The sequence below is a fragment of the Larimichthys crocea genome, chromosome XVI, assembly GCF_000972845.2.
Source record: "Larimichthys crocea isolate SSNF chromosome XVI, L_crocea_2.0, whole genome shotgun sequence".
Classification (NCBI taxonomy): Eukaryota; Metazoa; Chordata; class Actinopteri; family Sciaenidae; genus Larimichthys; species Larimichthys crocea.
This window is the reverse complement of record NC_040026.1, coordinates 7,246,603-7,258,351: the sequence shown is the minus strand read 5'-3', so window position 1 is coordinate 7,258,351 and position 11,749 is coordinate 7,246,603. Positions and strand designations below refer to the sequence as shown.

The window sequence follows — 11,749 nt, the reverse complement described above, 5'->3', positions numbered from 1 at the left end:
GATGAGGGATGAAGGGATGAGGGATGGAGGGATGAAGGGATGAGAGTCGAGGGATGAGGGATGAAGGGATGAGAGTCCGAGGGATGAGGGATGAAGGGATGAGAGTCGAGGGAGAGGGATGTAGGATGAGAGTCGAGGGATGAGGGAGGAAAGGCGAGGGGGATGAGGGTTGAAGGAAGGTGGGATGCGGCGGACCAGCCGCAGAGTGGTCCTGAGGTTGACCGCGAGGAATCCGGAAGGAACCTGGGGATGGAGATCTGAGATGGGGGGAACCGTCTCTCTGCGACTCTAGGATTAGCCCCCAAGAGAAAACTTCATGTGAGAGGAGGCACGTGCACATTCGAATGTCGTTCAAGTCATTGCGGCGATGGCTAGGTACGTGGTCGAGGCCCAGTGGCCGAGTGTTTTGGTGACATTGTCAGGTATGCCCCGTCCGAAGCGGTGGAGGCTGCTCCGACGCGGAGGGAGTGCCCCGAGTACAGCTCGGGGGAATGCCGGATCGAACCGGGAGCGCGTGGCTACTCTGCCCGGTGGAACCGGGAAGCGCGTGACTTACGCTCGGTCTCTGAAATGAACAAGGGTCTAGGGGGAGCTTGGCAGGCTAGGCGGGAGTTGATGTAATTGAGAACGAGGGTTTTGCGTATGGGCAGAGGGCGAACTCAGTCGAATGAGGTAGACTGGTTGAGGTTGCCCGACATGGTTTGGTTTTACCGCGTTTGAAGGAAGTATATTAGGGTATCGAGGAAGGACGGAGATGTCGGTAAATGATGCATGACGTGATGGGATCGTCAAGCAGAGTGGAAGTGTGAACTCGGAGCAGCGTAAGAAGCCGAAGAATACCAGGAGGAACATGGATTCTAGGCTTTGTCTGTGCTTATGGATAAGTAGCCTTTTGCGGAGGGTTATGATGCGGCGGGCTAGGAGATCGGAAAGTGAGGGGGTGCTTCGGCGTAGGGCGAGGTTCGGCCTTGCGAAGGCCTTTGAGGAGCGTGTTGAGTGGGCGTAGCGAGGCGGGCATGGAGACCCCAAAAATATTTCAAAGAGGAAGTTAATTCCACTGAGGTAAGCTTGTATGGTGGACGATTAGATTTTTTGGATTGAATGGGCGAATGTGATGAAATTGGTGAAGATGAGGACGTCTAGTGTAGGGAATGGCGGGTTATGTGAGGCGTGGAAAGCTTGAAGCGATTCCAGCCGGTTAGGTACGAGGAGAGGGTGCGAGAGTGGGGTGATGGAGCAAGTGGTGGCCGGATGTGATGTGTGCGCCGCACTGATACGCAGTGGAGGGATGGACGGGCTGCGAAGGTGGCGGCAGTAAAGCTCTAATGTCGAGGGTGCCCCAGTGAGTGCCCTGGTTAAATTGATGGAGGCGCTCGGCGCTTGGGATGCGAACAAATGTGGTAAGAATAGAAACCGTTGCCGCCGAACCGCAAAGCTGAGGTCGATAATGAGGGACAGGTAGTCGTCCAGCTCTGAACCTGCGGTCGGGGAAAGCTGAACAGATCACGTCGCAGTACAGGGAGAAGGCAAGGGTGAATTTGGGGAGCTGTGAGCTGGGGAGGAGTGAGTGGTTAGTGGTGTTTGAGTTGGAAGGTGCCCAGGGCTGTTTGCAGTTCCGGAATGGGATGGGTGGGGTAGTGGGTGGATAAGGTGAGGATGATTGATGGTGAATGAGTTGGCTAATTGACGTAACTACCGGAAAGATCTGCTGTCTGAGGGGGGCACCGGGGATGGTCTTGGAGACGCCGTGGGGCGTGCTGGAGGTGTGGCTGTGGCTAGAGAGTGGTTGGAAGGAGGGGGGGATAGAGAGGGAGGGAGCAGGAGCCGCGGGAGGGGGAGCTGTGGAGAGAAGGGGCATAGCAAGTTATTTTCCTGTTCGGTTTTATCCATACACAATTTTTACATTGTTCAGGTATGTCTGGAATATTAATAATAAAATGGGAGAAACCTTATTACAGAGATGCAAGTTTACATATATCTTCAAGCACACACGCACACACACACATAACATTTCACTAACAAGGACCACGCCCGTACAGATGAAGTTTGAACATGTTTATTACGAGTGACGATCGGGAAGCGTGGGTGGTATGCTGTGGGAGGGTTTAGGGAAAGAGAGGATTAGAGGGTTCGAGGGATGAAGGGATGAGGGATGTTAGGGCGAGGGATGAAGGGATGAGGGGTCGAGGGATGAAGGGATGAAGGGATGAGGGGTCAAGGGATGAGGGATGAAGGGATGGGGGTCGAGGGATGAGGGGTGAGGGGAGGAAAGGCGAGGGGGATGAGGGATGAAGGGATGGGGGTCGGAGGATGAGGGATGAAGGGATGAGGGATGGAGGGATGAAAGTCGAGGGATGAGGGATGAAGGGATGAGAGTCGAGGGATGAGGGATGTAGGGATGAGAGTCGAGGGATGAGGGGAGGAAAGGCGAGGGGGATGAGGGTTGAAGGGAAGGTGGGATGCGGCGGGACCATCGGCAGAGTGGTCCTGAGGTTGACCGGAGGAATCCTGGAAGGAACCTGGGGATGGAGACTCTGAGTGGGGGAACCGTCTCTCTGCGACTCTAGGATTAGAGCCCCAAGAGAAAACTTCATGTGAAGAGAGGCACGTGCACATTTCGAATGTCGTTCAAGTCATTGCGGACGTAGGCTAGGTACGTGGTCGAGGCCCAGTGGCCGAGTGTTTTGGTGACATTGTCAGGTATGCCCCGTCCGGAAGCGGTGGAGGCTGCTCCGACGCGGAGGGAGTGCCCCGAGTACAGCTCCGGGGGAATGCCGGATCGAACCGGGAGTGCGTGGCTACTCTGCCGGTGGAACCGGGAGCGCGTGGCTACTCTGCCGGTCTCTGAAATGAACAGAGGGTCTAGGGGGGAAGCTTGGCAGGCTAGGCGGGAGTTGATGTAATTGAGAACGGGTTCGTATGGGCTCGAGGGCGAACTCAGTCGAATGAGGTAGACTGGTTGAGGTTGCCCGGACTGGTTGGTTTTACCGCGTTTGAGGAAGTATATTAGGGTATCGGAGGAGAGGACGGAGATGTCGCGTAATGATGCATGACGTGATGGATCGTCAAGCAGAGTGGAAGCTGCGAACTCGGAGCAGCGTAAGAAGCCGAAGAATACCAGGAGGAACATGGATTCTAGGGCTTTGTCTGTGCTTATGGATAAGTAGCCTTTGCGGAGGGTTATGATGCGGCGGGCTAGGAGATCGGAAGTGAGGGGGAGTGCTTCGGCGTAGGGCGAGGTTCGGCCTTGCGAAGGCCTTTGAGGAGCGTGTTGATGTGGGCGTGAGCCGAGGCGGGGCATGGAGACCCCAAAAATATTTCAAAGAGGAAGTTAATTCCACTGAGGTAAGCTTGTATGGTGGACGATTAGATTTTTTGGATTGAATGGGCGAATGTGATGAAATTGGTGAAGATGAGGACGTCTAGTGTAGGGAATGGCGGGTTATGTGAGGCGTGGAAGCTTTGAAGCAATTCCAGCCGGTTAGGTACGAGGAGAGGGTTCGAGGAGTGGGGTGATGGAGCAAGTGGTGGCCGGATGTGATGGTGCGCCGCACTGATCGCAGTGGAGGGATGGACGTGCTGCGAAGGTGCGGCAGTAAAGCTCTATGTCGAGGGTGCCCCAGTGAGTGCCCTGGTTAAATTGATGGAGGCGCTCGGCGGCTTGGGATGCGAACAGAATGTGGTGAGAATAGAAACCGTTGCCGCCGAACCGCGAAGCTAGGTCGATAATGAGGGACAGGTAGTCGTCCAGCTCTGACCTGCGGTCGGGGAAAGCTGAACAGATCACGTCGCAGTACAGGGAGAAGGCAAGGGTGAATTCGGGAGCTGTGAGCTCTTGGAGTGAGTGGTTAGTGGTTGTTTGAGTTGGAAGGTGCCCAGGGCTGTTTGCGGTTCCCTGGGGATGTGGGGGTTGTATGTGGATGGGTGAATGAGTTGGGCTAGATTGACGTAACTACCGGAAAGAATCTGCTGTCTGAGGGCGGATGACACCGGGGATGGTCTTGGAGACGCCGTGGGGCGTGCTGGAGGTGTGGCTGTGGCTAGAGAGTGGTTGGAAGGCAGGGGGGGATAGAGAGGGAGGGAGCAGGAGCCTGCTGGAGGGGGAGCTGTGGAGAGAAGGGGGGCATTCAAGTTGGGAACAGAAATGCTGGTGACATGAGGGTTATGGGGGGGGCAGGAGGAAAAAAGGGGGGTTTGACTGGACGTGCCGCCATGGGTCGCTGTGGAGGCTGCAGCGGTCTGGATGGGTGCCGGCGGGGCTGCAGTAGCTGTGGAGGGAGGAATAGAAAGGCTAGGATTGAAAGAAGAGGGAGGGATGATGGGATGATGGGATGCATGTGCACGGGGAAAGAGTGAAGCTTGGGGGACAGTAGAGGAGGAGTGGGAGGCGGGAACCGAGAGAGTGCGGTTCGATACGACCTGGCCCTGTGTAAGGGCTGAATGGGAGGGGCGAGCCGAAGACGGTGGCGTGACGTCATCGTCGTGGCGACGGCGACCCGGAAGTGGTGTTCGGCTCGTGGAGTTGTGGAGAAAGTTTCGAAGATTGGCGGAAAAGTGTGGCCTTTCTGTCGGAGTGGTGGAAAGGGATGTTATGATGAGTGAGAGACCGTTTCAGGCTGGCGACTGTCTAGTCGGCTATGCCTGTGGCTGGAGGGCGCGCGGCGTGTTGCCCGGGTGAAGTCGCCTCGCGGCGGTTCTGCCGGTCGCTGGCGCGTTTGGATCGGGTTGGAGAGGAGCGTCTGGAGTCGCCGGTGTCTGACGGGCGACGGAGACGGGATCTCCCCCTGGGCCCGTGAGGTGGAGAAGGCCCGATGGCATTGGAGCTGTCCGAGATGGATGATCTCAGACGCCGGCGGATCTGGACGACGGAGCGCGGCCGTGGTGGCTGCCCGGCGGGGATTACCGGCGACGGAGATGTTTCGGGCACTTCGGGAGTGTTGGAGATCTCTTCGAGCAGGTCGCTGTCGGAAGCATTAAGGGCGAGTGTCTCATCCACGATGCGGATGTGACAGAGGCGTCGAAGAAGGAGCGGGAGGAAGAGGGGGTGCTTAAGTACACGGAGAACGGAAATTGAACGAGTACGAGGCGTGGCCCTAATTCCCGAACCCGGTTTATAAAACCCTGTTTCACTACAATTGCTGAATTGAACTGAATTGAATTGTCTGTTCAGAGACATCAAAATAAACACATTATATGTTTTCATTATGAGTGTTTTTGAATCAGTCTCTAAACAGGGAGCTCAGTGCATATGGATTTACATGAAGTGTTTGCTGGAGAATTTTGTCCTGTTTCATATCCGTAAAACAGAATTAATGATGATTCACAATGTGAACTAAGTTTTGCTGAGTCTGTCATCTTGCTCTTATTATTTAAATAAACAAAGCATGCATCACTATATGTAAAGTGAGTGCGTCTAGCAATGATAACAATTTAGATCTCATTACATTCTCTCATTAATGCTAGAAAAAATATTCTGTATATATACATACAGGTTAAGGTCAGGGTTACATATAGCCAGTGCCCATCATAGCCTCTTACCAACTTTCTTTCAATCAGAAGTAGCATCTCATCTTTTATCCTTAAAACATTTTGCAGTTCAAACACCGAAAACTTCTTTATTTAAATAAACCAACAATTTTATTTATTTTCTATTTCTATTACATGGTGTCAGATATTGCTCAATGGTGCAGAGGACCTGACCATTGTAGCTTCACTCCTATTCTTAACTAGGTTATTTAAGTTAGATAGAGTGCAACTTAGGCAGGCAGGTATGTGTCTGATGGACTTTTGGATACAAATATTAATATTTTTCACCTCTTATATGTACACATATACAGTCACATCACAGTCTACCCACTGGCTTCTGATCTTGGATGGATGTTAGATGGATGTTAGCTCCAGAGAAAGAGAGATAGGGATGATGTGGCACACCCCAGCTGTTTCACTCCCATCACCGCAACCAGGGAACACACACAACACAAGAAACACTGCACTGACACACAGACAGAGAAAAAGAATTGTCTTGTACATCTCACAGCATTGATCCTCTTCTGCAGCACTCTGTCATCACCTTCCATTGTGTACTAAATAATCCCTACTGTAGTCACTGTCCAAGACTATAAATGTTACTGTTTTAGCAGCTTTCTCTGTCGTCTGTGGAAAGTCATTTAACTCTACAGCAGAAAATAGTGGAAGGACCACATCGCAGGGTTACTGATTGGAGTTGTCTGTTTGGTAAATGGAACTCTGCTGAAGGCCCGGATATTGGAAACTGGAATTACCATGATAACTGTGTTTTCCTTTTTCTCCTTCAATGTTCTGAGACATTTTGCACTATGTTCAGCTGCAGTGTGCAAACACAAATATTTTTTTCTTTTTAAATTCAATTAACTTTGACATATACAGTAATCATAAAAGAATAATTATAGTGACATGTACTTCTGTGAGCTCCTGTTATACATTCTTAATGAAACTGAATAAGTAACAATAATAATAGTTAATAAGTAATGGCCTATTGTATCCGGAACCTTCTTCTTCACTGTAGCAGAAAGAAAAGGCCATTATCCAGGTGATTGGGATCCTTAATGATTCCCCAAGCCTTATTTTTTAAAAGTTTGGTATAGATGTCCATTAGGCAGGGTAAAGCACCACCTATTGCACCACCTAGTATGTTCAGCTACTTTTTGCAGGGCCATCTTGTTCAGTGTTTCTGTAGCAGACATTGATGTTCCACACCATAATGCTCTCAGTAATGAAGAGTAGAAATTCCTCAGTATTTGAGAGGAGCATCAAGCGTCTGAGGTCACCAACCTTTTAATGTTACAGAAGGCGTAATTCACCTTAGACTAAGACTGCTGTGTTCTTCTTCATCTGTGTGTGAATGGTTAGCTCCTAAAAACTGATCTGCATGGCAGCCAATGCCATCAGTGCATGAATGGAGGTGAATGGGTGAATGAGATATGTAGTGAAAAGCAATTTGAGTGGTCAGAAGACCATAAAGGCGATATATAAGTACAATCCATTTACCATTAACCTCTTCATTCTATTTATAGGGAGTACAGCAAGGGACTCAAAACACACCCTGAGGGGCTCTAGTGTTAAAGATGAAGGTTGATAGGTGTGCCTGCCCAACCTAATTTGTAGGCTGCAGCGTGTGAATTTATGGTTCTAATAATCAATGATTTAGGGTTGTGGAATGGAACTGTTGTTTTTGGTACAGTTACTTCTGTTATTTCACAAATTAATTCCACCACAGACTCACTGAATCCAATGATGTCCTCAGTGACATCAACTGTGATGTCTTAGAATGTGCTCCAGACTGCATCATGTAGTGCAGACTGCCTCCAATTGGTCTGTCCAATGCCTCTTGCATGACTAGGGAATAAAGAAACTCTGCTTAGTAGTTTGTCACACTGCGGTGAGGATTTGTCTTGTCCTAGGTTTTTGTCTTTTATTTTGAAAATTTACTACTTCCTGTTTATATTTAAAATTGGGGGTTTAAGATTATGCCAGGAAAATATTAATTCTAAAATTGCTATTTCATTGAGCCTTCAATGATCACCAATATAAGGCTGCTCTTTCACTAAAAAAAACTAATTTTTAGTGCACAATGTAAAATACTTGGTCAATGGTCCCCAAACGCCTCGGACAGAGGCAGAGGATGGTGGTCGCAGGACACAAGGTGGGTCATTTTTAATTCTCGGAAAGTATTCTGTGTTCAATAAATCTTGGACCTTTTTAAAACCCAGAGTTTTTGCTTTGTTTACCCCTGATTTTAAAGAACCCGTGTAGCCTTACCCGGTAGAGTCCTGGGGTCTGTTTCACAAAGCAGGTTCAACAAACTCTGAGTCAAATCCTGAACTCTGAGTTGATCTACTCTGAGATAGGAAACTCTGAGTTTTCGGTTTCACAACAGCTGATTTGAGTTGGTTTAATCAACTCAGAGTAGTTTAACCTGGAGTTAAACTTGAGCTCCACAGACATATAAAGCCAGCATCAATGGAGCCCAGATTCGATGATTGAACATGGAAACTGACAGAAAGAGGGCAGCATTTTTCACCCCAATAGAATTGGAAATATTAATGACTGCATATGGAGAATATGAGCATGTCTTTAGAAAGAAGTGCAACACTGCAGCGGCTGCTAAAGAGAGGGAGAGGGCATGGGAGAGCATTGCTGCTCGGGTCAATGCGTAAGTTTAAATGTAATATTTTGCAATCACAATAACTATTGAAGGGCAAATTGCATGAATGGAGCCTATTAATTTATTTCATGTAGGTGCAATCCGGCGGGGGAGAAGCGCACTTGGCAGCCACTTAAGATGAAATATAAAAACATTGTTCAAACAGGTCAGACATCTGCATGACTTGACTCTGAACTTCTTTGATCCCTTCCATAATGCTCTTTTAACACTCAAAAATGTCTTCTTTATATTGTATTAAACAATGAAGCCTGGGGCTGGGCAGCAGCAGGAGACTCCCCTGACCTCAACTGCAGAGATTGACACAGTGAGACAGCTGTTCATGAAACTCCAGAGATTTATTGTGTGGAATTCATGTGCAACAGGTTAATTTTATGTCCTCTTTATGTATTCCCAGTTACCAGTAAAAGAAATTTATAAAATTCACCTCCTAAAAAAAATCCAGAAGACCGATAAAGAAATGCTATACCTCGACCGCCAGATTAAAAAAGCAGATTTGGAAATCCAAATACTGGAACATAAATTAAAGGTGGGTGCATGGTCACATGTCAATTATGTCAATGTTAACTATTGGAACATTAACTTAACTAGCTTTTGTATTTGTAGGAAATAAAGAAGACCAACTGAAATGTGCCTCATGTTTTTATTTGTGGTGGTGCTTTAAACTCAAAAGTGATTAGTACAAATCGTGTCTCTGACCGCTCGGCCATCCTGCATAGCTGGCAGGTGGACGGGGCCTCCACATTGGAGATTATGTGTGCAGCATCACATATGATCTTGACAGTGCAGAGAATGACAGATAAATTAAATTATGAGGAAGTGCTTAACACAGTGAAACTTCTTAGTCTACATGTACCTGCACATTAATGCTGTGAATGGACTTCCTATTCACATAATCAGCCTCATTATGTGAGGGAGCCGTGATGGGAATGTGCGTACCATCTATGCAGCCAATCACATTGGGAAATCCTAAAACAAATAAAAATAATAAAAATTACTAATTCAAGTCTGAGGTGGCAGCACAATGTCATAATACAGCCTGATATTAAAGGAATTCAACAGATCTCTACATCCTTCACCTGCGATCCTGTGGAACTCTTCCTTAATGGCCCTGACAGGTTTGTGTCCAGGGAAGACAACAAATATAGGTAAAAGTCTTTTCAGGGCGAGGCAGACTCTTCTGATGGCCCTGCATACAGTTGCCTTACTCAAGTGCTCAGCATCTCCGATGTTATACAAGAAACTGCCATTGGCAAAAAAACGCAGCGCCACACACACAATCTGCTGCGATGTGAGCGCATGACTGCGACTCGTGATGTTTGCAATGTGCGGACGGATGAGGTTGTGTATGTAAATTATAGACTGTGAAGTAACACTGTACCGCTCAAAAAGAAAATTGTCCGGGAGGGCTGAAATATCTATGCGTGGTCTGAGTACTCTCTGCCGACAGATATATAATTCCCTGCGCAGGATTGCTGCACCTTCGTCCACAGGATCGTGATTAAAAGGACACGCCATGTTCAAACGTTGCCTTCTGGAACTAGAGGACGTTCTGACAGCGCAGGAATGAGGAAATCAAATTAAGTATGTGGCTCTGAAAGTGGGCGGAGACCGAGAGAAACTCAGGGTTTCTTCAGGAAAACCTGGTCCCGACCAGGTTAGATTCACGGAGTATGTTACTATGGCAACTGAGCTCGAGGTTAAGTTACCTCACTTTGTGAAACAGGTTAGAGTTAACCCTCTCTCTCGGGTTTGACTGACCCTCCTTTGTGAAACGGAAAACTCTGAGTTTCCGTGATTCCAGGGTTAACAAACTCTGAGTTTTCAATAAACCTGCTTTGTGAAACGGACCCCAGGGCTCTTTTTAACCTAGGTGGCGTTGCCGGCGATGGCGATTTATTGGTAGTACATTTAAATCAAAATCATCTATTTATAGTTTTAATTTCATTTAGCCACCCATGGCACACTGTGGAACACAGCCTGTTGTTCAAGCAACATCAAATAAGTTTGCTATCCATATCTATACTGTAGAATAAGTGGGTGGTGATGAGGCACAATTGGTGGGGAAATGTGGTAGTGGGGATTGGGGGCACCAAAATGCATTTTTTTTTTAAATGAAGCCACAATTCAAGTTAGCCATTGTTCACCGTCACTGTAGGATATAGCAGAGTGCAGAAATTTGAAGAGACCTAAGTTAGACATAAGACATAGAAAGGTATCAGTGTGGAGGTTAGATTTTGATTTGGTTGGAAGCATGTAGTGCATTATTATATTATGTCCCAGCTCAATGTGGCAAAGCATTGCTGCCTGCCTGAATGCGTAAGTAGTGCACAATTACACACTCACCACTCCGCTGAAACATCACAATTACAATCCAAATAGTAATAATACTCTGATTATAAATCAATTTAATTCTTAAATAAAATGGACTGCAGATATGAGTGAAATTGTGTAAATGTAACTCCATCAGACAGTATAACTCGTTGATAAATAGATGAGCTAACAATAATTATTTCATTTATATAGCACCTTTGAAAGGACCCAAGCTCACTGACTTCACAGAGTTTCCTTTGGGGATAAATAAAGTTAACTGTCATCGAGGGAACGAGGGTGGTGGAAGGCATGGAGGGGTTTAGGCCAGGGCTGAAGGGTGCGGTAGCCAGATGACAAGGAGGGCGAAGAGCTGGAGTCTGCAGACAGAAAATTTAGGTGAATAATTGGAAAAATCTCATAACATTTTCTCTAGGAGCCTGGATGGTCTACCAAGATGCGGTCACAATCTGGCAGTGAGCATGCAGGAGGCCAGCCTCTAAATACTGCTTGAGAAGACGATGATGATCTGATGCAGGTGTGCGCAGTCAGCTCCACAGCAAACCACACCCATCTCTGCAAAGAGAGCACATAGAGCCCAACCCCCAGCCTAAACACACCACACTGGACTGCACACTCATCAGGATAAAATCCTCCTCAGGTGCCCATGAGGTGGATTTTGTGAATAGGAAATCCTTTCACAGCATTAATGTTCAGGTGAACATAACTTTTTGATATTGTCACTTGATGAACACTGTACATTGCTTGTGATGTGCATTGATTGGTTTAATAGTCCTCATCTTATGATTTCAGATGGTCTGCAATGCTGACTGTCAGCAATGTTGTGGCAAAATGGCCTGGCTCAGTCCATGACTCCAGAGTCTTCCTCTGAAATCTATCAGCGCCTATCACAAGGTGAGCCATACAACCCCTATTAATAACCACTTTTTACATCATGGCTGTGTGAAGAATGTCACTGTTTATGAGGTTGTAATGATTGTACTGTATACTGTGTGTATACAAGCTGCAGGGAGGCTACTGCATCCATTCATTTGATGTGTATGGATTTATGCATTTATTTCAGTGTGCAGACATGTCTTATATACAGACCTTTGAATGAAAAAAAGCATTCTTTTTAAAGTCCTGATACTTTTGACAATATGATGCTGATGTGCCAAAAGATGAAGTATCTCCTTGTTTGTGAAACCTACACTGAAGTACAATTCCACAAAATGCTCC

General features: G+C 47.3%; 1 protein-coding gene across 5 annotated transcripts in view; it reads left to right on the top strand.

Annotated features, from left to right (window-relative positions):
- Positions 1–11,526, top strand: part of rbfox3a (RNA binding fox-1 homolog 3a) — a 417,700-nt gene extending 406,174 nt beyond the window's left edge. For 2 of the 5 annotated variants that reach the window (XR_003463942.1, XR_003463941.1), the window contains exons 14-15: positions 10,947–11,227; positions 11,324–11,525. The gene's annotated coding sequence lies outside the window, so the exon portion shown is untranslated. Of the gene's footprint in view, positions 1–10,946; positions 11,228–11,323 lie in introns of all 5 variants that reach the window. The other 3 variants (XR_003463938.1, XR_003463939.1, XR_003463940.1) reach the window with 3 other exon arrangements.
- Positions 11,527–11,749: the final 223 nt, after the last annotated feature.